General features: G+C 47.2%; 1 protein-coding gene across 7 annotated transcripts in view; it reads right to left on the bottom strand.

Annotated features, from left to right (window-relative positions):
- The window catches only part of RALGAPA2 (Ral GTPase activating protein catalytic subunit alpha 2), a 1,855,355-nt gene that overhangs the window by 1,630,180 nt on the left and 199,950 nt on the right, over window positions 1–25,225 (bottom strand). The gene's annotated exons all lie outside the window — the stretch shown is intronic.

The following is a 25,225-nucleotide window of genomic DNA, read 5'->3' as shown; positions in this document are numbered from 1 at the left end:
CCTATTTTAGGTCTATCAATCTGGCCAGGGCAAAAGTCCTAAAAAAAGATGTGGGGGGACAAGCCAAGTCAGGCAGTATGCAAGTGGCATCATGGTTGTGCTGGACATAGTGTGTGGCATCACAGGAAGAGACATCACAACCTCACAAGACATGACATCGGAGGATGTGACATCAGATTGTAAGACCTCACACGTATGCGTAGCAGGGCTCTCATGGGTACATTTGAGAAAATGGCAAAATCTGACAATTGAAAGCTGATCAGTACTTAAGCCTGTGACTTGAGTTCTCTGAAGGAATTAAGAGCCCAAATGAGGATTAGGTTTGGTGTATGACTAACTACAATAGACAGACCACTACAAGCTAGGCATACCAAACCTGGCACCAAGAACAAAGCACATTTCATGCATTGCATAAAAAATGCTAGACTGCAAGTGTGACCATCAATACAATTAAACTTATTAACCTATCAAACATACCACAGTTATATACACTGACAATTTTAGCATTTTGACCATTATAAAAATAAAAGGCAAGTTGCACACTGCATTTGGTATTCTGAGCATGGGAAAGATAGTTATAACCGTGAATTCTGCATATACATTAATTCAGGCATAATAGACCATGCTGTATTGCCACAGGATGTCAAACCATACAGAATGAGTAATTAGTGAGACCTTTTACAAAATACAATCCCTGACACGTGAGTAACAAAATCTCGTTAAAAAATCCAACGCATCTGGTATATTTTGTAGTGTTCGGCAGCAGGATCAACTGTCCTAGACTGAGTATCATCCGCTTGGCGATGAGCCGTCAGCCATCTGTTAACATATGACATTGTATTCCAAAGAGGCAGAGGAGGACCCATGAGATCTATGAACATTAGTGAAGAAAGACGTGCAATACCAAGAAAGTTTTGCCTGGGTGAACATTATCAAGTTGATGATGCTGAAACCCCTTTCACAGTCAAGTGAAATCACTGGTTGCGTGTTTATTACCCCCAAAAAAGGTTGCAGTTGTTATGCAATCTTATTCCCACCATTGTCTATATAGTCTCTGAAACCTTCTTATATGAGTTTATACTTAAAAGAGAATCTCCTGCACAGGTCTACACACTAACGCAAACTACACACACTCAAAATTACTCTTGAGCATTTGTTGCTCGTAGGGTGTTTCTGCAGCCACTAGTGTAGCCAGGGTCCTTAGGTACATGGCAGAGAGTACTTGCAGAGCATACATAAATTGTCTGTACCTGCTCTGTGGGTGCAACTCCTTCAGCTTTAACCCCACACCTTACAATGTCCTAAAATCAGGTAGTAAAAGAATACATAAAGAACATTCCTGCATCCAAGAGTCAAGTGGTCGACATCAGTAAAGAAAAATATAAAACATTGGAGGAATTTTTGAATACTTAAAATGCTTAAATATACAAAGCAAAAAACTGAACAGAGTGGTTAACGGTTCATTTAGCTGTTTGAGTTAAAAATCTCCTACTGCAGACACTTGTGTGTAGCATGAAGATATATTTGAATCATAGTAGCGCCACCTCAAACCTTTACCATTGTGTAACATCGATTTAATTAGAACCACAGAGTTGAATTAGGAACATCTAAAGTTATGATTTCGGTACACTGACTGGAGAGAGACCCTAGTAACTGCAGAAAACAGTGCTGAAACTTGTCAGACAAATTAGTGGCAAAGGCATGGAACACGAAGGGAGCGCCATCCTTGCCATGTTTGGAAACCATTCAGCATGCTTGCAGAGAATGTTAAGTGGACTGTGAAGGCAAAGGACAAGAAGTACATATGCCAACACCCTTGATTTAGGCAGAAGCCTCACACTTAAATAATCTTATTGTAAAGCAATGTTTGCTTTTGTCATTGTAAAACATCCTTTACCCAAGAACTGAATGAAATAACTCCGCTGCCAGCCCACTCCACTAGGAGTATTATTCCATGTACGGTACATTTCCGTGTAGATGTGAAACCTTTAGATGCTTGCGCACTCTATCTGAGGTATGCTTACCCAGCTGTACCCACCACTTAATGAGTCTGTGGTGGGCATTTGCACTCATTTTTAGGAGATTGGGGCTCATATTTCACCAACAGAACCTTAACCCAGAACAGAAGAGAAAGACAGAATGGGAAGAAAGAAGGAGAATGAGAGCTAGGAAAACAATGATGAAGACAGAAAAGTGTATGGAAAATACTTGCAAGAAGAAGATAAAGTCAAAGTAATCATATGGTAATGAAAGAACAATGTAATGTCAACCCTGGCATTCACCAATGGGATCCTAAGAAAGCATTTGGGGCTCAGCATTGTGGTAGGCATATAACACTTTTGAGTGATTAATTGACATAATGTTGTTTCATGTATGATACGAATCTAGGCAATAATTAGGGTCCACATGACAACTGACTTGCATGTTGCTTATGCCTGCGGCCCACACTCCAACCTCATATGCCATGGATTAAAGAGAAAGCATTAACCTTTGATGTTAGACAAGAGAAATAAAGAGATATCCTCCAAGTGGCTGAATTGAACAACTTGAAAGGAGAAAACCTAGGATCAATCCCAGCTTCCACACTTGACCATATTATGTGTTTAATTTAGTGGACTTAATGTATGATAAAAATCTAGGCTACATAAATGGTGCTACACATAGCAAATGATTTGCATTTGGCTTCTTGTATCCCACTCACGCTCTAACCTCATGCACCACAAATTAAAGATGAAGCATTACTCTTTGATGCAAAACAGGAGAAATAAAGCGATGCCCATCTGGTGGCAGAATTCCACAACATGAAAGCAAAACAAATGGTCTCAATCCCGGTTTCCCCACTTGACCAAATTGTGGAATTGTAGGCAAGCCTTTCTCTTTTGTTTGATCTAATCCACAATAATGTTGCTCCATGTAAAATACGAATCTAGGTTCTAGAATCTAGGGTGCTCACGACAATTGGCTTGCCTCTCAGTTCATTAATAGCATTGTTGTCAGTGTAGGGGTGAGCATGAATGTTTTTAATCACACACTAAATTAAAGCTATAATTTTTTGTGTACATGCCTGTCAATGAATCAATACAAACTCAATAAAAAGATTATTAAAAAATGCAATGATTTAATCTGAAATACTATGGTTAAACATTTCTGCATTTTAACAAAATACACTTTTTTGAATTGTGAAGCAACTTTGCATATTTTGCTCCATGAATTACTTGCCAGTTCCATGGCTCATCTTATGCAGGGCTCTCCCTGTTAATTTGTTAGCTCATCAATCTTTAAAGAAATTAGTATTTAGAAGCAAGACTGCAGCCAGGGTGATTGTAATGTTAACCCTGGGTGCAGTCTTTAGCGTTGGCAACGTCCTTGAAGCAACGTCCTTTAACTCGGACCGTATGGTAAGCAGCAACTGCATCACAGGAGAAACATGTTTGTCAAAAGATAAGAAAATAAGTTACTTACCTGTAACTGCCTTACTACAGTATTGGTAGCTTTCATAGATTCACATGCTTGAATCGTTTCCAGTCATCGAAGTGGGAGTCCCACAGTACCATAATAAAGAACTATGTATCACATAGGCTATAATGGCAACAAAAAAGTCTGTTTAATAGCCTATATATGTTCTTTTAAAAAGAGGATCAAACAAACTATAACCATTCAGGCAACAGCACCCTCTAGGACACTCTCAACAAAGGCTTAGTCCCTCAGATTTTCAAGCAAAAGTGGGAATAAATAATCATGAGCTATATGGGGAGCCTCTCTGGTGAGGAGGGTGGTCGCATATGAATCTATGAAAGATACCAATACTGGAGAACTGCAGTTACAGGTAAGTAACTTATTTTCTTCTCCAGTATTGGATCTTTCATAGATTCATATGCTTGAATCGGAATAGCAAGCAGTTACAGTATTTGTATATCTTATAGTATTAGTACAAATAGCGGATGGTGGATAGAAAATATATACATAACATACATATGCAATTTAAGATATATAATCATTTATTAACATTTGCATAAATTCATAGGCAAACATATGGAAGCAAAAGAGGTTCCCCTTATTGATATAAGTGGTGTAGTAAAACCTGTCCAACTGCTGCATCACTGCTATGTGTCCAATCCAGGTAATAATGCTGCATGAATTATATGCACACTCTTCCAAGTCACAGCACGACATCTTCTCCAGAGTCAAAGTAGTTGAGGTAGAAACTGCGCTAGTTGAGGGCACCCTTGTTTGCCCTGTGATGTGCTTGCCAGCTTTTAAGTGGCAGAACTGGATTGCAGCTGAAATTCATTGAGCGATGGTTGCCATCGTGACTGGATCAACTGTTGAACTCGTGTCCATCTGAGGAAAACAGTTGGCCAGTTCTCATGAGTTGTTTAGCGCAATGTAAGTAGAATTTTAGATATGATTTGACACCTAGCATATGAATAGACCTCTCAGTTGATGATGCGGGATTTGTGAAGGAAGTCCGAAATGTTATAGGTTAATTGAGGAAAAATCCGAAGGAATTTTAGGAATAAATATTTGGATTGGTTCTGAGAAGTACTTAAATTACTGAGGCGCAAGAAAATTCTTGAGTTGTGAAAGCCTGTGTCTCCTCTACCCTCCTGGTCGGAGTGAGTGCTAGTAACAAGGTGACCTTCCATGTGAGAAATAGGAGGTGTGCTCTGTGAATGGGTTTGAATGAACTCTTCATGAGTTGAGATAGAACTATGTTCAGGTGCCAGTCCAGGGAAAGAGCCCTTTATTGGAGGTTAAAAAAACACTCTGAATAATTCTTTCATGAACTTTTGATGATTCTGCAAGAGCAGGAAGTGAGAAAATATGATGAGCATCTATATCTGGATTATGCTGCAAGCCGTCCTATAACAGACGCATGCACACACCTTAACTAAGCTAGCGAGAAGAGATAGGGTAGTTATCTGATAGATTAAGCTAGTAGTGAAGTGGGTGTCATTTCTAGCGCCCAATGCAGAAACGTTTTCATTATGGTATATACTTGCAGTCCTGAGAAACACTGAGATTTATGAATTCATGGAATTTAGGAGCTCTGTACATAAGAGGACAGAAGTCATGTCAGGATGAAGGACCTGGCCTTAGTTCATCGTCAAAGGTTTATGAGATGTTGGAAGGTGAATGTGCTTGTATTCCGATAGCAAGGAGAAGCTCGGTGAACCAATGCCGCGTGGGCCAAATGGGGGCTATCAGGATGAGACCAGAATGAGAAGATCATATTTAGCAGCGAATTATGAAACTTTAATTCATGGAGGCTGTTTCATTGCAAGCTAGTGGTAGTGTCCAATGCGAACTAACACCAAAGACTCTGATTTCATTGGCAGGAAAGCTAGGAGGCCGAGTTAGATGGCTTTGAGATCGAGGCGAGAGATATGTATGCTCTTTTGGAGAGGAGACCACTTTCCTTGAATTTGCAAGTTCTGTAGATGACCACCCCAGCTCTCCAGGGAGGCATTTGTAGTTATTACTAAGTGAAGACAGGTGGTAGGTCTGGGACCACCAGGATAGAGCTTCCATCAAACCTGTGTGAAGATCACCAGTCCCTCAAACAATTCTTTTATTTAAATCTATTGGTTTTTGTAGATGTCCCTGTAAGGCTCTCCTTTTCCGGCGTGCAAGAGGGATCATATTGATTGCTGAGGACATGATGCCCAGAGCTCATTAAACAGACACAAGGAATAGTTTTTTTTAGTTTGAGAGTCAGTTCCTAGAGCCTTTGTTGCTTGTCTTGGGATAGAAAGTCTTTGTCTAGGACAGTATCTAATGTTGCGGCCCAGGAACAGTATCTTCTTGGAGGAGTCGATAATATTTGATAATTCACAAGGAGACCTAGGTTTGTTAAATAACTTTAGACAAGCCTCTGTGGCCTTGGATACTTGAAATGCCATTGGTGCTTTTTTCAACCAGTTGTTGAAGTAGGAGGAATACCTTATGACCGTCCTTCCTGAAAAAAGCTGCCACAGATCTAGGCAGTAGGCAAAAGTGCAGGAAACTGATTTGACGCCAAATGGGAGAACTATGATAAGTGGGTGGGAATGTGGAAGTATGAATCCTGTAAATTCAGAGCTGTCATGTGGTGTCGAAGATGGCGACTACGTAAGAGTATTGTTTCCGGAAATAATTATTTAATTCCCAGAGGTCTATGATGAATAGCCACTCCTCTGTTTTCATATCTATGAGGAAAAACCGAGAATAGAAGCGTTCCTTGCTGATAATGAGGGACTTTCTCTAAGGAACCTTTGGCTAGTGTAGCTAGCATTCCATTCCAAAGCAGATGGAGATGAGGTGGGCACCCTTGTTTTGGTAGAGTGGTGGGCGGAATATGGGTGAACTCTAACATCTGACCATATGTGATGAGATTCAAGACTTATTTGTTAGATGCTATTTTTTTGCCATAGATGACAAAAGTTTGGAATTGTTTCTCCCACAGGGTGGCATTATCAGCATAATTACGTGGTCACTGTGGGTAAGCTGGCCCAAGGGCTACTGAGAGGGTTGCTAAGTCTGATATCTCCTTGATACAGATATGTGTCTCTTTCATGGGTCCCTCTAAAGGATTCTTCTTTTGAAATTGTAATGTGCCAAAAGATCTTGCGGTGTTAGTCAGCCTCGACTGCTTGCAAGGTGTCGTTGACGTACTTGTCAAACAAAGTGTCACCATGGTAATGTAAAAATATTTATATATTTGCACCTCAGGTTCTAAATGTTTTGACCTTGAACCAACCTTAGCGTCTAAGGACCACTGACCCTGCCAGTTGTGGGAAAACTATTGAAGCTATATCTATAGCGCAATCTAGGTTTTCTGATAAGTTCGTTTCACCCCCCCAACCTCCCCCCCCCCCCCCTACAGAATCGCTTTTGTTTCTGCTCTTTCTGTCTTCCGGCAGAAATTCTATGTATGTGGCAATATCTGACCACATCTGGTGGTTATACCCGCCCCGTACTGCCAGTGAATTGGCAGCCCATACAGTAGCACCTAGCATAGTTGAGAACATCTCCTTGCTGGTTAGGCAGGCTTATGAGTGACAGGGTTTTTTATGATTAAATTCCACCCAGATAGACCAACAATTGGAATATGTCTCACAGCTCTTCTATTTAAAAGCATAAAGAGAACAAACCAATTTGCTTATTTGCTATTGGAAGTTGGAAGCGCTTGGCCGCTCATTCTCTAAGGGTATGGAAACCATCAAAAACCATCAGGTGCGGAATCCACCGGTTGTGGGCATTCCCTCTAGCATCACCAGATGTGAACTGGTCGTTCCCGTGAAGCATGGTAATATTGTAACACAGGGATAATTTTTTCATGGCAAGCGAATTGGAGGATGCTGACATATCGGGCATGATGTGACCTTGCAGTCTTGGGATTTTTTTGTAGTAATCCAGTAACATGCCCTGTAGGTCTATTACTAGAGCTAAAATCCGATTGGCCGCACTCTGCTAGTCCTACCAGCGTGTTACCCCAAAGAAATGTGGTCCATGAAGTAGCGTCGGCGGGTACGCCTATGCCAAAAGTTTAAAATGAAAATGAGTGTCGCGTTAGCCATCCCTGGACACGTGTTTCGAGGTAGTTGCCTCTCGTCAGCAGGGAGTAGGTGTGTGTGTAGGGTTGCTGCGTAGGCTGCCAAAAAATATAATCAGGTAAAGTACCACTCAAGGCGCGCAGGTGCGTAGCCATGGGCTCGTCAGCCCCACCGGCTCAAGGGAGCCTGAATATAAACAAAAATCCACAATGCTTTGGGGTAACACGCTGGTAGGACGAGCAGAGTGCGGCCAATCGGATTTTTATTTCTATTACTAGAGCTACATGGACCTGACCCATGCTCTGAAGTTGGCGGCGGAGCGAAGTGGTGAAATTACTCCACATATTGCCTCACCATGTATTGCTGACTGTTGTAGACATGTTCATATTAATTCTTGACAAGAAGTTATTCTTGATTATGGATCTATTGTTCCTGTTAATGACTATGGTGCTTTCGTCGTAATTTGTATGGTCATCGATTTTGTAGTTGACGAGGCAGATGTAAACGACTACACTAATGTCGACAATGTTTGTAGTTAACGAGGACGTACTCGTAGACAAGCTTGTTGTATTAGAGGCAGTCATAGATGAGGCCACCACAGACTAGGTAGTAGTAGATTAAGCAGTCATAGACGAGGTTGTTGTAGACTTGGTTATCGTAGACAAGGTTATTGCAGACAAGGCCGTCGTTGTAGACTACTGTTATAGAGGAGTCCATTGTAAACGACCGTTGTAGATGAGGCCGTCATAGCAGACAGTCATAGACAATGCCATTTTAGATGAGGCCATCATAGATGAGGCAATCGTTGATTAGGCCATTCGTAGATGAGGCTGTCGTAGATTACCATTGTAGATGAGGCTGTAGTCTACGACAGTCATAGACGATCATTGTAAATAAGACCGTCAGAGGTGAGGCCGTGTAGACGACCGGTGTAGACGACCATCATAGATGAGGCCGTCGTCAACGACCGTCCTAGATGTGCCGCTGCCAACGACCATCCTAGATGAGGCCGTCGACGGCCGTCCTAGATGAGGCCGTCGACGGCCGTCCTAGATGAGGCCGTCGACAGCCGTCCTAGATGAGGCCGTCGACAGCCGTCCTAGATGAGGCCGTCGACAGCCGTCCTAGATGAGGCCGTCGACAGCCGTCCTAGATGAGGCCGTCGACAGCCGTCCTAGATGAGGCCGTCGACAGCCGTCCTAGATGAGGCCGTCGACAGCCGTCCTAGATGAGGCCATCGACAGCCGTCCTAGATGAGGCCGTCGTAAATGACCGTCCTAGATGTGCCGCTGCCAACGACCATCCTAGATGAGGCCGTCGACGGCCGTCCTAGATGAGGCCGTCGACGGCCGTCCTAGATGAGGCCGTCGACGGCCGTCCTAGATGAGGCCGTCGACAGCCGTCCTAGATGAGACCATCGTAAACGACCGTCCTAGATGAGGCCGTCGTAAATGACCGTCCTAGATGAGGCCGTCGTAAACGACCATCCTAGATGAGGCCGTCATAAACGACCATCCTAGATGAGGCCATCGTAAACGACCATCCTAGATGAGGCCGTCGTAAACGACCATCCTAGATGAGGCCGTCACAGTTGACCATCATAGACAAAGCCATCATAGATGAGGCAGTCGTAGGTGAGACAGTAATAGGCGACATGGTTGTAGTAGTCAACATGAGCATCGTGATTGTTGTTAATGATTTGGACGGCAGATTTGCCGTAGATGTCTGATTGTCAGGTTATGAGAATTGCCCTGATGCAGTGTCAAGACTGAGAAAGGACATTGACAGGTTATTAAACTGACTTTCTCATTACAATTATAGCCTATGATAGCGATACATACTGCTTTATTTTGGTACCGTGGGATTCCCACTTCGACAATGTTGTAATGATTCAAGCATGAGAATCCATTAAAGATACAAAACTGGAAAAGACCCAGTATTTCTTTTGCAATGGGGTGAATTCTGACTGGAGTAATAGTACTAACCAAGAGCTGGAGTGAAGGAAGCCTTAATATAGTTGACTCCTCTCCATCAGCAATCTCCATCTGGCTTCTTTCCTTTCTATGGGCAGTGGATGGTCCTGCTCTAATGAAAGGCAAGGGTTGGGGTGGCTAAGGCAGATGTAGGGGGTAGAGGAACAAAGCAAACAACATTGTGGCTGCTAACCTTTTTTAAATAGTGTTCAGCTAGAGGTGAGCCACTGAAAGCTTGAGCCAGTTTAAAGCCTCTGGCTCACTTGAGGTATTCTTGGGCTCTTAAGCACACCAGGAGTCAACCTTTCATTTGGCTTCTGCTTGCCATCATACTCTAATCTTGTGTCCCGAAAACTTAAGACAAAGCATTAATCGTTAATAAAAAAAGATACTGATCTATGGGCTGATCTGCACAATGTGAAACAAGAAAACCAATGATCAATCGCAGCTGCCATGTTATAAAATCATATGATCTTAGGCACGTATTTAATTTCACTGAGACCCCTTTTTCTTTATCACTACATATGAGAGCACCTTCAGATAGGTGAGTTCAGGATGTTCGCTGTTCAAAAACCACATGTGATTAACAGACTAAAATTTCACTCCATTTACAGTAAGAATGTGGGCCATTTTTAGGGTATTCATGACAGCTGACTTACTTCTTAACTTCCACTGTAGCCGAAGCAGGTGTGGGCAGGAATGGTTAAAAGTTCATGTTCAAACAACATTACTTTTAATCAATGAAGTGATAGAACTGATGTACTGAGGGCATAACGCTTGTGCGCACTAAATACACTTTTGAAGACACCAAACTATATTCTAACCTGATGTTTGTTGCATGATTTACTCTCAAACCTTTCCAGGACTCAGCATGTGCACAGGCTCATAGAGCCAAGCCAGACTCTTAGTTCGGCTCTGGCTCAGCGCTCTAATTTGTTGCTCGCCCATCTCTATGTGGAACAAACGTTGATCTTCCAGCTTCCTTACGTACTGCATTCTGGAAGAATTGCAAGGTGGAATTGCAGGGTGGACATTTTTCTACATTCTTCAAGCTGATTTTTTTCTGGGCTTCTGGCGCAGCGCATACTTGGGAAAAATAATAATAAAAAAAAATAAAATAAAAAAATCACAGAGCGGCCTTGTGGCAGGCTTGAAAACCTTTTCTAGCCTTGCTATGCCCTGTGTGTGATTCTTATGGCAGTGCTGGAATTAGAAAAAAATGTTACTCCAGGAATCTATAAATTGGGGGTCAAAGAGGGCAACGAAAAGGGGGTGGTGCCACAAGGTTCGGAGTCATTGAAAGCAGTCTGACAGTCAACTTTATTTTTTTATCTAAACCTCTGCCATACCGAAATTGGCAACAAGGAAATCTGTGACAGCAAGTCTATTATAGCTTAACTGGTTACAAAGGCAGCATTTTAAAAACTCTTTTGGATTTAAGGTACCTGCTGCAGAGATCTTTGTGTGCCTAGTAAATTTCAGGGAACAATAATAATAATAATAATAATGGTGAGATAACTGGTGCATATTATACACGTGCTGGAGATACCGGTGTTTTGTCTAGTCATAGTTTTGACTCAAAGTAGCATAGATAGCTAAAGTGTCAGGAGACACAAACCGCATCCTGTAACATGCAGATGACATTTTTATTTTATGTGGATAGGTAAGTGGGTTAAAGATTTGAACACATCGATCTATTTGTTACTTGCAGTTCTTAAACTGCGATCCTAAGAAGCTAGCACAGTGACCTATGAAAGACGATATGTGACTCCTGGATTCTAACCCTCAATTAGGTTCCACTGGAATCATGTGATGTGCAGTGTTTTCCGCATAATTATGGATATGCCTCATTTGCCACACAATTGGCAGACTTCAACAAAATGTTTCTAGCTCAAACAGATAAAAACGTACCAAAAGGCGCCGTGACACGTTACCACGCAGTGTAAGGCCCTTTGCAAAGGTTGACTGGTTACTTTTCTGTTGCTTATTTCTGTATTTGGGTGTCAAAGTGGCAATAATTAAGTACAAAGCAAACACAAGGAGATGATGGACGGAGTGCTGAAACGTTTCAGACACTCGCCCCCAGTCACAGATCCAGCATCGTTCTTTAGCTCACTTCACCACCTCAGTTCAGGCCCAGCTATATGCAAATCAGTCTTGACCCTGTGCCTCATGGGAACAGTCCAGCCCAAACTACCAAGCCAAGTCTTCCCTGAACCGGAAACAAGCATCCTGGGACCGGTTTCGGGGCAACACCCTTCATTAGCCAGACTAGCTTGAATCCACTGGTAAAGTGAGCAAGGGACCCACGTCTGGGCATACACTGCCAACTTAGAGCGAAGAAAGCAAACACAAGGAGATGATGGACGGAGCGCTGACACTTTTCAGACACTCGCCCCCAGTCACAGATCTGAGTTGAATCCATCATTGTTCTTTAACTCATTTCGCCACCTCAGTTCAGACCCAGCTATATGCAAATCAGTCTTGACCCTGGGCTTCATGGGAACAGTCCAGCCCAAACTGCCATGCCAAGTCTTCCCTGAACTGGAAACAAGCCTCCTGAGACTGGTTTCGAGGTAACACCCTTCATCAACCAGGCTAGCTTGAAACCAGTGGCAAAGTCAGCAAGGAAAAGCTGCATACAACCTCTCCATCTTGTGCCCATGCCAAACCACTGGCCATCCAAAATGGATCCCACCAGTCCCAGAAAACATATCCACACTGCATACATCTCACTGTCATGTTTGTGTCAAACATTCACTATATACACACTCATGCGGCATGCCGCACATGGAGCATTAGTGCAAGGAAATGATGAAGTGAAAATGTTACCTGAGTGGGGAGCAGGCCAACTACTCTATGAGGAAGAAAAAAAGATATGCTCAAGATTATATCTTTGCAAACATCGGTAGGCAGCCGCTGCCTCTTAAAGTGTGCAACACAGGACAGGCACAGTAGTGTCATGTCAACAAAAGAGGGCACGCTTGGTGTGCCTATCCAATCACAGAACCAGTTCTGGACCTTGCCATTACCCATGGCCTGGGCTACAGCATGCCCGTGAGGCCAGCGTGTTAGCTGGCCCGGTAAAAAGTCTGCATATCAGTTTCATATGCAGTTGGCTAACTCACTCATCAGAGGCGCATGACTGTATACCATGCAGGGAACACTCCCATCAAAACGCCACCCATTGGGGACCTTTCCTCAGCAGAGCAGTGAAATAGTTTAGAAACCTCCCAAGTGCCTATGAAACCTGCTCTTTGAACTGTAATGCAGAATCATCTTAATTTATAGCTGTTTGACGATTTTAACCAGCTCGGGAAAGGGGATCAATACACAGTCAATGTGCAGGATTCTAGAGATCAAACATCCACCTACTATTAAAATCTCCATTTTCTCAGATAAGACCTTTGGACAGTTTTTCCCTTTTCAGTCCACCTGTATTTGTTCACATATGTAAGAATACATATATGGAAGAAATTCTGCTTGACCAGCATGCGATTTATTGAATATCCATGTATCATTATGGAGTACTTGATACCGAAGAATTGTTGAGGTTGAGATTAAGTTTGTACTGTATGTGAAGAAGTAGGATTCAGAGCCTTCATACCTCTGGATGGTTACTCTCATAATCCAAAGAACAGACAATATTTACATTTGGTTAGGGAATATAAGAAATCACCAGAGTATTCTCTTCTCTTAGAAACATGCCAGAGAACCATTTGTCAAGGCAAGAATAAGGAATGTGGAGGTTAGTTGGGGAAACATAGCTTTCCAAGCCAGTCTACCAGCGCCATATGGAAATGATGTCCGCCTTCCCTCAAGGTGGTCATGTAGTCTGGCTGGATACATAATAATTCTGTTAACAAAGCTTTTGTTTGAGTAACATAAAGCGACACAATTAACATGACTCATCGTGCAATATGCCCAGATGGATGACGACCCGTACAGACAAATAAATCATGAGACTACGGGTTCCCCACAAATGACAAATTGAAAATCAAATCAAGTCAAACACATTCACTTTTCTGGCAACTGTAAAAATGGTAAAAACAGTCTTACATTTTGTGAAGCAACATTGCTCTCCCCCTCTGGTTCTCCTGTCTTGCCCACTAAATAAATTTGATATGGGCCCCAAAAACCCCTGGGGCGGCATTGGGGAGGCAGTAGCTCACTATAGGCAGTGGTTTAAGTATTACAATATAACATATCTGTATGTAAATCTCCAGGGTGGAGGCCGGACCCCTAGCCCATCGCATTGCTACCTGGTGCTCAGCCAGAAGCAGCCTCAGAGCAACCAGTCTCCTGACACTCTTATCCACCCGTTTGTCGAATCCCGATAAGGCAGCATCGGGTAGGCTACAGGGAAGTGTCAGTTATAGCACACAGCTCTTGGAAAATCTTACCCCAAAACTCCAATACCGGAGGGCAGAGCCAAACCGCATGCAAAAAAACAGCTCCTGGTGCATGGCTACGCTGACAGTCAGCGGAGTCACGTAACCTATAGCGATACAGTCTCTCCGGTGTATATTACACGCAGTTGACAAATTTAAAGTGAATCAGTAGGTGCCTACCATTGAGGGATACTCCCCTATCCAGGGCACAGAATATTGCCAACATTTGTCATCAAGATCCCTGTCAAGGTCTCTCTCTCAATCTAAAAGCGCCTACGTCATGGCGGGACCCCTACACTTATATGCATATAACCTAGACACCAACTATGCAGGAACTTCCGTCTGGATAAGAGAGGAAAGCACTGGCAGACTACTGCATGTCGTCCTCTAATAGATCTCGTACCGCATGTCGGGCTCTGTAATATTGATGATAAGTAAGCGCTGACGGCAGATGTTCCCTGTCAATTCCTGACTCCTAGGCAACCATGACACCATCTCGGAACAAATCCTCCAACTTGGTTATTCCTAATGTGCGTAGAAATCGTAATACACTTCTCTCCCTTCCCACAGTGAACCATGAGACCCACACTAATAGCCTTTGTGGGGAGTACAGAAAGGAACCTGACTGCAGCACCAGCAGACTCCAAGCATAAATCAGTGAGTTTAAGGAGTCAAAGGAACTGTTGCATCTCACCGGGTCATAAAGTAGAGTCTGAGGTAGGGTGTGTGGGTCAGCATCACCCCTCTTCATGTACAAGTGCAGGAGGTCACAGGGGCCATAAAGCCAATGATGTGCATGTGAGCTCTGCGCCGCTTTATAATACTGGTGCATTCAATCCATCCATGTCGATAGGTAGGTTAAGTACCTCCCATTTAACCCTTGGTTGCTTGCTGGCCTAGGCTAAATTAAGTATCAAAGAGCGCAGCGTGACAAAGAAGGATCTCAGCAGAAGCATTGGAATGTGCTGGAATAAACAGAAATCTGGGGAGGACCACCATTTTCATCAACACTATTCGTCCCATTAAAGAATGGGGCAATTTTACTCAGCGTTCAACATAATCTTCGAGGCGATGTATTGCTCTCCCATTAATATCTAACATGGCAATTGTTGGATCAGTATGAATTTGTATTCTGAGGTAGGACACAACATCAGTTTCCCATAGTAAAAGCAACTCCAGAGCCGAGGGGGTCATAGCAGGAGTTCATGGGAAAATGATGGACTTACCCCAGTTGATTTGAAGGTCCGACATACCTCCAAACCCAACCACTTCCCTGAGTATAGGAGAGAGGTTTCTCTCGGGATTGCTTACATTCAGCAAGCACGGAGTCATCGGCGTAGGTTGAAATTTTGTGGCGATAACCAGGAAAGCTCAATCCCCTGTGATCATGGTACTTCTTAAGGGCGCACACCAAATGTTCAGCAATCAAGGCATATAATAAAGGCAACAGGGGACAACCCTGTCTGGTGCCCCTTTCAAATGAGAGGGGGGCGGTGATTAAAGTACCCACCGAACCCTAGCCACAGGGGCAGCATAGAGCACTGCAATCAAGCGAAGAAACACATCGCCCACTCCTATCTGCCCCAAAACAGCTCCCATAAACGGCCACTCTTAAGAGATAAACGCCTTTTCAGCATCCTAAAAAAACCTCCGTAGCCTTCACTGCTGGGTCAGCTTATTGAATGACAACAAACAGCATTCTATGTTATATGATGGGCTACGACCTGGTACGAATCCTGCCTGCTCCAGACGGAACACTACCAGGACAATTGGAGCTAGCCTATTCGCAGGGACTTTATTGAAAATCTTGGTGTCGACATTTAGGCGTGACAAGGGCCTGTAAGAGGAGCAAACGTTAGGTGGTTTCCCAGGCTTTACGATTAAAGCCTCTCTCATTGAGGGCGGCATCTTTCCAGTTTCCACCATTTCCTCATATAATGTGACTAAATGGGGTATGAGCAATTCTTGGAAGGCCTTATAAAAGGCCACAGTGAGACCATCAATGGCAGGTGCTCCCACAACACACGTCTTTAAGAGCAGAGCGTATCTCTGAGGGGTCGAGGGGAGCCATAAGATGCTCTCTGTACTGCGCAGTAAATCATGTCAATCATATATATTTTCCAGATAATCGGCAATGGCCTCTCGATCTGGTGGAATGTGGGACGCGTATAACTCTGCATAGTATCTATGGGACCTATCAGCAATGTGTTCAGTATCATGCAATGGTTGATTTTATTCATCTAAAACTTCCATAATTATCCTTCCCTCCCTTCAGGGGCACAACAGGGCCGCAAGCGCACCGCCAAGGCGTTCTCCCTCCCCATACACCCTTGCACTGGCGTATGTGCCGAGGTGTTTGACTTCTCTGCCGGGCATATCAGAAAACTCAACTAGCTTCTCTTTGATGTCTTTCAGTATCTGAGTGTCGCCTGAGCGCAAATGATCCTACTCCATTTGAGCAATTTCCTTTTCCAAATACGACAATCCGCTCCTTAAGGACTTAAGTACCCCTGGCATGTTTTGAAATGGCCACCCCTCTAATATATACTTTAAAGGTTTCCCAGAACATAGAGAAGAAAGCAACCGTACTAATATTATTATGAAAAAACTCCTCAATTATTGGCGCCATTTTGGCCTTAAAGACTGAGTCAAGTAGGGAATATAGTGGGTACCTCCAGGTGAATGCCTCGAATCTCCTGAGTGGTGGGGGCGCTAGGGTGCCAGCTGCAAGATGGCCACCACGTAGTGAGGCTCTGCAGGCCGGGTAGTCAATCCTTTAATTCTCCTGCCGGTTGCCTGCCCATCACAACCGACAAGGCCGTGGCACTGACCCAGTAAGAGCTGCTGCACTGGCTGGCGGAGGTTTCGGCAGCGGAGAAGGTCCAGCTCCAGAGCTACGCGGTGTGGCCGCTGCCTATAAGAAAATGGTGGTCCCGGCGCGACTGTGGTGCAGCCTGGTGTGGGGTGCGCGATCACCTGGCTGGTGTTGGCGCCTCGCCCCGATCTGTGAAGGTGCCGCTGAGGGCTCCTGCAGCCAGCTGAGTGGAGGACATGTGCTGGTGGCGGCTGCAGACGGGCTGTGGCGAGCGAACTGTGGCCCTGCCTCCCGGCCGCCAGACCCGACTACTCCTGAGGCCTCCCCGTGGTGACGCCCAGGCCCCGTGAAGTAAGTGGAAAGTTGGCGCCCATGGTGGGGGGGGTGTCAGCTGGGAGATCGCCCAGCGGGGTGTGCTCTCTGGCATCGGCGGACGTGAACTGGGTGGAGACGGGCGGCCTGCTTGCAGAGCTGCCGCCTTGACTGCGCTGGGCTCTCTCGGGCCTGGGCGCCCTACGCTGCTGCAATTTAGTGCGGACCTCCGAAGCCGGGAGATAAAGGAGCGGCCGTGAGACCTCGGAGTGTGCTCGACCCCAGCTGACCGGAACGGTGCTGTAGTCGGCTGGGGGAGGCCGGAATATCCAGAGCTCCAGCGACTGAGCTGTGTTGGGAGGGTCTGCCCCCACTGTGGAGGTGACGGGGAGGGCATGGGCCGGCCCGCTCAGAAGTGGTGATATATTGGTGGCCATTGATAGATTGCGCGACCTGACCCTACAGATGCCCATCTGTGGGGGAATCCATCAGGGACGCGCCGGGATCTCGCCCACTGCACAGCGCGGACATTGGCCTTTTGCAAACCGGCTGGCAATCGTCCCACAGCGGCCTGAGGAGGTGGACTAGAGGAACTGGGCGGGCTCCTGCGCTAGCCTTGCTCGCTGGCTTTGAGTCCGGTTGGGCCTGGTGGCTCTGGCTGGGGACTTAGCCTGAAGTCGATCCCTTGCACGGTCTAGCCAGCCCTGCCAGTGCTGAGGGTGACGTGGGCAACTGCCTACCCCCTGTGATATCTGGCCATTGACGTGTTACTAGGCTGCTTCGCGGGAGGTGGCTGCTCATTAGACGGGTAACATTTGGCGGACATTGTTTTGGAGGGGCCACTTTGCAAGGTGTATGCGGACATGGGGAAACTCGACGCCTAGCAGCCGAAACTCTAATTTGACCTTCGCAAAGCCCATAAAGGAAACACCCCCCCGGTGGAGGAAACCGACGGAGAGAACATGGCGGCCGTGCCGACCACGGAGCCGAGAATACTCACCATGGTCACTGAGCTGAAACAATCCCTGGATGCGATCGACCTCAACATTGATTCAATGTCTGACCGACTGAAAGATAAAGTGGCGAATCATGACGAACGTATCTCGGAGGTCGAACAACGTACCTCCGTGCAGGAGGACGAAGCTCGGCGACACGCAAAAAACTGCAAAGCATGGAAAAGGTGCTCGAGTTCATCCGCCTCAAGAATGAGGACCTTGAGGGCAGGTCCCGGCGCAACAACCCGTGCATTTTGGAGGTCCCAGAGTCCACCGCGATGACCCGGGTGGAAGACTATGTTGAGGACATGCTTCGATCCCTGTTTGGGGACACCCTGTTGTCCGTTTGTGTGGTGGAACGTGCCCACAGATCCCTGGGTCCGCAGCCCCCCCTGGGGGCCCCGGCCCGCCCCATCATCGCGAGGCTGTTGAACTATCGGGACCGTCACACGGTGCCACGCAAGGCACGCGACTTACAGGACACCGGATACCAGGGCAATGCCATCTCATTTTTTCCAGATTTTATGCTATCAGTACGGGTGGCCCGCCGGGAATTCGTGCCCGTCAAACGGCTGTTACAGCAGCAGGATATTAAATACTCTCTTCTCTATCCAGTGAAACTACTGGTCTTCCACTCGGGAAAAACACCATACTTCACGGACCGTAAGTTGGCCATCAAATTTGCTCGTAGCCTCAAATGCCAGAAATCGATTGGTCCCATTTACAAGGACCGGCTGGAAGAGGACACGCTCAATGAGAATGACTGATCATACTGTGGCAGCCTCATGCTACTAAAGGAGCTTGTATGGACACCAGTGATCAATGGGTCTATTTGACTCTCGCCCATGGGCATTTATCTCTTGTAGTTGCTCGAGCCAGTTGCGGGTTGCGTTGGATGGTGGCCTGATCGACACTACGAGCCTTATCAGGGCTCTTGCCCAGCCACCTGGCTCTTTGGGCTGGGATACGCTGTGCTCCCTGTGACTGCCCCCTGGGATGAGTCCCACTTTGCAATCTGCTGTTGGCCATCAGCAGCCTGGTTGGGGATGGGGTGCTGCTCTTCAGCCTAGTTGGGAGGCTGTTGTGGGAGGGGGGTGGGTAACGGTTGCACTGATTGCAATGTTCATTGATTGTCTCCCTCTTGTTCTCCCCCCGCTTTCCCCCCTCCCTCTCTGGCTAAGCCCTTGCTGCTGCGGGATCTATGCTCCCTCCCCCACTGCTTTTAGAATGAGATGTTGTGGTAATGGCTGAACACCCAAGTGCCAATGTACACTTAAAGCCATTACCTGGAATGTGCGGGGTTTGAGTGATTGTCGAAATGTGCGTCTCGTGGCAGTTTTGTTCACTCAGGAAGAAATACGTCTTTGGGCAACTTGTTCAGAACTCTCTGAGGTAAATGAATGTTTTGAGACCACGGTTGAGTTTGAATTGGTAGTCAGGGAGAGACATTAAATTGCACAGTTATAGCTCACTGCAGATATCGCTTACGGAATCTTAAAGGAGGGTTGCACTATCTGGAACAATTCACGTTTTACACACACTTCGCAACCTCAAAGTGGCATTTGTCACATGGTGATAACAATATTGTTAGATGTTTTCCTTTTTCACTCACCTTCCTTTCATTTCTCCTACACTCTTGGTTATAAGGTTTTTCACCACAATATACGTGTTTGATAGTGGCAGCAAGTACAGATATCGGACTTTGGTTTATTGGCGGATTACTTTTACACACTAAAGATTTTTCCTTTGTTCCAACTGGTGGCTACAGATGCTACATGAGCATATGTTATTAATTTGAGTCCCTGAAGAAGGGTTATACCCGAAATGCATTGGGTCTTGTGTTAACATTTATCACTTGTCTATATACAGAGATTTAACATATGATTTGTGTATTGACTATGTTTACGTTTGGTTTGTACAAGAATTTTTTCAACAAATCTGTTGTGGATTGGCAAATTCATGTAAATAAGAAATTAATAAATTATGTGAATGCCTTTGATTACATGAAAAATACAGTTTCTCAGTTTATACTGTTTTAATATTGGAAGAAGCCCTTGGGACTGTAATAAAGTGCGCTGTGTGATAGGCATGGAGGTTTCCGCACCGTGCATCATATCATAGACCACAGGTCCATATAGGCTGGACCCTAAGCACACAGCAGCACACTCTTGAATACATTGAGTACATTAATAGATTTGTTTAATACGTTGTAAGACAGGAGTGCAGGTTGGCACCCCAAATTTTTGCATATATTACTTTCAGCCTATTTCCCGACAGCACCCAGGATGCCATGTCGTTCAAAGAAATAGCGGATTTAACTGCAAATCAAGCAGAGACAAAGGTTTACTCATCAAAAGATGCTAAAAGCATTTATTCACTTTTTTTTTTTTTTGCAAAAACATTTTTATTGCATATTTTCAATTACAAACACCTTGCAGTAATTACTCTTGTGCGGATGAACATATCCGATTGCCAGAAATCAATGCGGTATACAATCCTATTCGCTGTCATCCAGATAATCTGTACCCATCAGCGCTCTTATATGCATAAACACACCCCCCCCCCCCCCCCCCCATGTCAGTGTGCCATAATACAAGGTATAAGGATGATTCTCTCTTTTAAACTGCCGTGTCATTGGTTGCGGGTTACTCCCCCCTACAATAGCCAGGCTCAGTTCCGTAATTAAATGTAGAGTATTCACTCCATCGCTTGTGTTCTACCCGGTATATCTGTATTACTGCATTTCCGCTGGCTGCCCCGTTATAGCATCGTCCTCCACTTCTTCCGGTACCCACCCTTGGAGCTCAATCACCAGTGCCTCCCATGCACGTGCCATGTCCAGCGCCTTTTCATCATTCCCCCGCAGCGCTAACTGTAGCCTGAACGTGCCCTCACTACCTGCCCATTTGGTGAAAGTCGCTCTCCATCTCGCAAAGCTGGGACCGACTCTCGATTTCCAGTGCAGGGTGATTTCTCTTTTGGCCAAAACTAGCCCCAAATCGCAAAACTTGCTCGTAATTTTTGTGCGCGGAGTGTGGGGAAACCACAATACCAAACAAACTCCCATTTCCACCTCCAGGTCCCGCCCTGTCACCTGGTTTAAGCAAGCAATAACCTCGTCCCAGTAGCAACTTAGTGACCCACAGGACCAGAACATGTGTTTGAAGTCTGCCCCTTACTTCCCGCACCGAGGGCATCGTGGTGTAGGGCCCCCGAAGTACTGAAATAATTTAGCTGGCGTCAAATATGCCCTATGCAAAGTGAAGTACTGCACTAATTGAAACCGGGCATTACGCGTGCTCTTCCAGGCCCGTCTCTGTAGCGTGGGCCACGTCAGTGCAGGGATAGGCTTCCCAATGTCTATTTCCCATTTGTCCTTTAGGGCGTTCAAAGGGGCTAGATGTTCTGTCGTCAGTCTCCGGTAGAGGCACGTAATGGCCTTAATTGTGCCCGCTGCCATAACCACATGTTGACACCCTGCGGCCGTCTGGGGTTCCGATAGCCCCGCGTTCCAGTGCCTCTGGAGACCTGCCACCAGGGCTGCGTGGAGTAAATAGTCTCCCCTCGGGATCCCAAAGGAGTCCCGCAGCTCCTGGAAGGGCTGAAGCACGCCATTGAGGTATAGGTCCCACACCATCTGTACCCAGAGGTCTTCCCAATTAGCCAATCCCAACCAATCCCCTCCATGTGGGAGGGCCGTGCACATGCCTAATGGGATCTCTGGGGCGTAAGGGTGAACAATGCCGGCCTTCCGTAGGCTTCGATTCCAGCACATCCGGAGCGTGCGCTCCTCCAGTGTTAACTGTGACAGATCGAGTCGTTGTTGTAAGACAATAAAGGAAAGCACATGGCGCGGGATTAGTCTGCCCTGTGGGCCTTCAGGGCCTCTAAACTCCCGAGCCACCGCCAGCGTGAGCCACTGTAAATGGGCAGCCAGATAGTACCACTCAAAGTCGGGTACCGCCAGCCCACCCTCAGCTCTGGGTCGTCGTAGAGTGGCCAGCGCCACCCGCATCCTGCCAGTTCCCCAGATAAAGCCCGTAGCCATGGCCGTGAGCCTGCGGAATAGCGACGCCGGTACCCAAATAGGGAGCGTAGGGAAAAAATATAAGAGGCGTGGGAGCGCCACCATCTTCAGTAAGGCCACCCTCCCTGCCACCGAGAGCGGAAGGGTGCTCCAGAATCCAATACTGCCAACCAGGCCCCTGATCGCCCTACCCACGTTCCCTTCCAACAGGCCTTGCTGGGTGTGGTAAATATGTACTCCCAGATATGGTAGACAACTGTCCTCGTAGCGTATTGTCCCCAGGGAGGGGGGAGTCGGCCCATGCTGTGTTATGGGGAATACACAAGTCTTGCCCCAGTTAACTTTTAGTCCCGACACTTGACCAAAGTCCTTCAGGAGAGCTTTGGCGCCCCGAAGGGCCCCATCCGCGTCGGCCAGGAATAGCAATAAATCATCCGCATAAAGGGAGATATAATGAATTTCCCCTCTAAGTATTAGTCCGGCATAGGCGCGTCCCATTCTTGCATGAGACGCCAGGGGCTCGACAGCCAAGGCAAATAGCAAGGGGGATAACGAGCAGCCCTGTCTTGTTCCCCGTCGCACTAGATAGGGAGCTGATATTGTGGTCCCCGTCCGGTCCCCAGCCACGGAGTTGGTGTAGAGCAATCTGGTCCAGCGCACGAACCCATCCCCAGGCCGAACTCCTGCAGGACCCTAAACAAATAAGGCCACTCCACGCTATCGAAGGCTTTTTCCATATCCACAGACAGTGTCAAGGCAGCAGGGTATTCAGTGCAGTCCACCTCCATAACCCGCAGCAGGCGCCGGATACACGTCGACGTGTTACGTCGAGGGATGAATCCAGCCTGGTCGGGGTGTATCAGAGCAGTCATATGATCCAGCAGCCGCGTGGCTAAAATTTTGCTCAAGATCTTATAGTCCACTGTGAGCATGGAGAGTGGGCAGTAGGCCGTCCTGGCACCCGGATCCCCCCCTTTTTTTCAGGAGAGGTATAACCAGTGCCTCGCGTGTGGAAGTGGGTAGTTGTCCTTCCTCCCAGGCCGCCCTGTAGACGGATTGTAAATGCGGGGCAAGTAATTCCACATAGGCCGCGTAAAATTCCACGGGAAGCCCGTCCGTCCCCGGGGTTTTCCTGCGAGCCATATGTTTGATCGCCGTTCTGATCTCACCTAGCGATATGTCGCCTCCCAGGTCCTCCTCGTGGGTCGGATCCAGTCTCGGTAGGCGGGCCGTTGCCAGGAACTCCTCCAATTCCCCAGGGGCGTCCTGCATGGTGTTAGTGTACAGGGCGGTATAATACGTCAGGAACTGGTCATTGATCTCCTTCTGGGAGTACACCACTGTTCCCTCTCCGGTGGTCAGAGAGAGTATGGGGGAGCCGCGCGCTGTGGGGTTCGCCAGCCAAGCCAGGAGCGATCCCACCTTATCCCTTTCCGCGTGTGCTCTGGCGAGGAACGCCTTGTAGTCAAAACAGCGAAGCCGTTCCACCTGCACTGCCATGCGCTCGCGCGCCGCTATCACCTCATCGTGGGATTCCTCCCTCGCGTGATGGGCCCTTTCCGTTGTGCGCAGCGCACTGTCCGCCTTTTCTATGTCTCCCAGTATTGTTTTCCGGGCGTAGAGGAAATACATATCCCTCTGATGACTGCTTTGAACGAGTCCCATTCCCACGCCCTCCGCGACGCTGTCCCCGTGTTCTCTGCAAAGTAGTTTGTTATGCCGTCACGAACCTCCGCTTGGAAGACAGGGTCCGCCAGCATCCGCGGGTTTAAGCGCCAGGTGGGTATCGCTTGACGCTGCAGACTCCATTGTGCTATGACCAAACAGGGGTTGTGGTCCGATATGGTTTTCGCCAGATATTCACTATGGCGAATCAGAGCCTGCACGTCGGGAGAGCACAATATGCTATCCAGGCGTACATGCAGCCCCCACGTAGCCTGCCAGTCCCGTCTGCTTTTAGCCGCCTGATGTGTTACCGACTGGGCGAGGGGCGGGTGACATCTGTCCAGGTGGACATCAGTAATTGAACTGAAGTCACCCCCCATGATGGTCGGTCCCGCTAGATACTCCGCTAAGGCCCCAGAGATGCGCCTGAAGAAGGCCGCTTGCTCTACATTTGGGGCGTAAAGGCTACATAATGTTACCTCCCTCCCGTCCAGCCGGCCCCGAACTGCCACAAACCTCCCCTCCGGATCCACCTGCGTGGTGAGGGGCTGAAAGGGAAGACCCGCTCGAACCCAGATAAGAGTATCCCTTGCGAATATGGAATAGGTGGTGTAAAACAATTGACCCCGCCAGCGCCTATGTAGGGCCTGCCCTTCTGTCCGATCTAAATGAGTCTCTTGTCGAAATGCCACCTGCACTCCTCAACGCACCAGGTAGGCGTGAACTTTGCAACGTTTCGTCATGGAGGTGAGCCCCCTCACATTCCAGGTGATGTATTTCAACTCAGGAGGGGATGCCATCACACCGTTTACCACATACTATCCAACCGTGTGTAGTCCCAGGCACACTGACATTGCTCCAACACCCCTCAACTCCAAACCACAACCCCCAATCCCGCCCGCCCCCAGAACAGGTGCCCAACCGTAGTTACCCATCCAAATACAATACAATTAGCTAACTTCTCTGGTAGCCACCAGAGTCTCACAGCTAGTGTGAGGAGGAGGAGGAGGTGGGCCGGGGCCGAACGGGTACGGTAAGAGTTCTCAATGGCCATCCTTGCCCAGTCTCTACAGCATCTCCCCGGACACTCCTTGCCCCCGGTGCGCCCGACCCAGCCCCACCCCCGCATTCGTGGAAAGCCGGGCAAGCCCTCATCAACCCGCCACATCCCCGTCCCCAGAGCAGAGTCAACAGTTCAGGACGGTGCCCCTCCAGCTCCAGTCTACCCTCCTTACTGTCACCGGCAAACCAGGAATAGCTCAGGAGTCCATTATGCCGTCCGCCGGCCTCGGCGTGACGTGAGGCAGCACCGCAGCGTCTTCCTCAGCTTCATCACTGTGCAGAGTGTCAGACCCCTTTTGGGAGCCCGAGTCCTCGGCAGGGACGGATGCAGTGGCCCCTGAGATGATTGAGACCGCCTGCAATGCCGCTCTCCGCTCCAGTTCCGTCTGTGATGCCAGGGGGGACCTCATTCCAGCCGTCCGATTCTGGTTATGTCGGCTTCGACGGGGC

The sequence above is a fragment of the Triturus cristatus genome, chromosome 6, assembly GCF_964204655.1.
Source record: "Triturus cristatus chromosome 6, aTriCri1.1, whole genome shotgun sequence".
Taxonomy (NCBI): Eukaryota; Metazoa; Chordata; class Amphibia; order Caudata; family Salamandridae; genus Triturus; species Triturus cristatus.
The sequence above is the reverse complement of the archived record's forward strand: the minus strand, read 5'-3'. Positions and strand labels throughout refer to the sequence as shown.